We start from the raw sequence: 2,500 nt of genomic DNA on the forward strand, positions 1-2,500 counted from the left end.
GAACCACACGTCAGCCAGACACTCTGATCACGCACCACTCTCTGCTTCTAACGGGCGCACATACAATATGTAAGCACCAGCATGGAACAACATCCAGTGCATCTTCTCCGCCACATTACACAATCCACACTATCACAACCAGACCAGGAGGTCCATGCGGAAAATACAATATCCCAGCCTTTCGACATCCACCATTGCGCAGACCAGGCACCAACACCCACACATGTCCTATACAACGGTGCACCCAACATCACAATAGTACCTCCTGTCACAGCGCACAAACAATGACATGAGTCAAAGACACAGGTCTCACACAAGCATAGAATTGGAGCGCCGCCTCTAATAAGCCAAAGGTGCATCCTGACGTGACAAATCTGATCATGTCACAAGCATTCACTTACTATAATCACTATCAAGGAACCTGCCGCCCCCGCCCCCCCCCCCTACACCTTTCCTTACAACAACGTGTAACCTAACCTAACCTAACCTATGTTGTACCTTAACCTAACCTATGTTGTACCTTAACCTAACCTATGTTGTACCTTAACCTAACCTATGTTGTACCTTAACCTAACCTATGTTGTACCTTAACCTAACCTATGTTGTACCTTAACCTAACCTATGTTGTACCTTAACCTAACCTATGTTGTACCTTAACCTAACCTATGTTGTACCTTAACCTAACCTATGTTGTACCTTAACCTAACCTATGTTGTACCTTAACCTAACCTATGTTGTACCTTAACCTAACCCATGTTGTACCTTAACCTAACCCATGTTGTACCTTAACCTAACCCATGTTGTACCTTAACCTAACCCATGTTGTACCTTAACCTAACCCATGTTGTACCTTAACCTAACCCATGTTGTACCTTAACCTAACCCATGTTGTACCTTAACCTAACCCATGTTGTACCTTAACCTAACCCATGTTGTACCTTAACCTAACCCATGTTGTGCCTTAACCTAACCCATGTTGTGCCTTAACCTAACCCATGTTGTGCCTTAACCTAACCCATGTTGTGCCTTAACCTAACCCATGTTGTGCCCTAACCTAACCCATGTTGTGCCCTAACCTAACCCATGTTGTGCCCTAACCTAACCCATGTTGTGCCCTAACCTAACCCATGTTGTCCCCTAACCTAACCCATGTTGTCCCCTAACCTAACCCATGTTGTCCCCTAACCTAACCCATGTTGTGCCCTAACGTAACCCATGTTGTGCCTTAACGTAACCCATGTTGTGCCTTAACGTAACCCATGTTGTGCCTTAACGTAACCCACGTTGTCCGCTAACGTAACCCACGTTGTCCGCTAACGTAACCCACGTTGTCGCCTAAACCTGCTCTGTAATTGTTATACGACTCGTTCAATTAGTGTAGTGTTGCCCACCCGCAACCCTCGCAATATAGTTCGCTACTCGCACTGCCCGCTCCCCCTGTGTATCGCTTCATGTTAAACACCTTGCAAGTCTTGCTGACTTTCCACATGCTCCTGCTGTACACTGTAATGTGGATGGCAGCAGGACGTACATGCCGCCCCCCCCCCCCCCCACCCCTCCCCACGTCCCCACGTCCCCACCTTGCCCCCTGCCTTCGCAAGCTGGTTGGTGACAAGTTTGCATGTTCAATGCCCTTCGCATGCGACGTACGCAGGCTACGTTGTGGTGCGGCCTGTGTCAACTGTCCGCTGATGTCGTACGCGTGAACCACAATCTGTACTGCACATTCGTCCTTATGTACTGAATGATACATCGTGGCACATGTGTGACCGTACAACGACTGCGCCCAAAAACGGCGGACCATACAGTGCAAATATTGTGCACGCAGCTACGTGTCGTCTCCCTATGAGAGCTGGATTGCAGTGTGGTACGCCATAGAGACGTGTGGGAGGAACGGACGCCGTGGATGGCGATCAGCATGAGCTGTGTGTTGATGTATTCGGACCTAGTCGTCTCTCCTCAAACACCGTGATAGCATGGTGCACCGCGTTCCATATCTGCGACATGCTACAGAGGCCGGTTGACAGTCGTTCGAGCAATGGACATCGCATACGTACGGGGGCCACCTTCCACGTATTGTCTAGGCGTGCACATTTTGTTGCGTGTATGTGGGCAGACGTAGTGTGGCGTGACACCTGACACAGGCATGCAATAATCGTTGAAGTTGCTAATGGCGATGGACGCCTACGTTTTCTGGTGAAGTTACGCAAATGAAGAAATGGTAACCCGTTGTGGTGCGGTTGTTCTCGCTAGGGGTGAATCGGTGATGGCGACGATAGGTTGAGGTACTAACCGGTTGTTCCAGCGATACCCACCATGCCGATGAAACTGAACGGCATCTGGGTGTGAAGCGATACGCGGTGGTGGCTGGGTGGGACCGTCCCCGGCCGGTGAGGGGGCGCCTCCCGGCGTGCTGGCCGCGCGGTGCGTGGGCGCACGCGCTACAGCCGGCTGGTGGGGGCGGCCAGTGGCAGGCGCGCCGGCCGACGGACGCGGCAGG

The sequence above is a fragment of the Schistocerca piceifrons genome, unplaced genomic scaffold (genome assembly GCF_021461385.2).
Source record: "Schistocerca piceifrons isolate TAMUIC-IGC-003096 unplaced genomic scaffold, iqSchPice1.1 HiC_scaffold_640, whole genome shotgun sequence".
Classification (NCBI taxonomy): Eukaryota; Metazoa; Arthropoda; class Insecta; order Orthoptera; family Acrididae; genus Schistocerca; species Schistocerca piceifrons.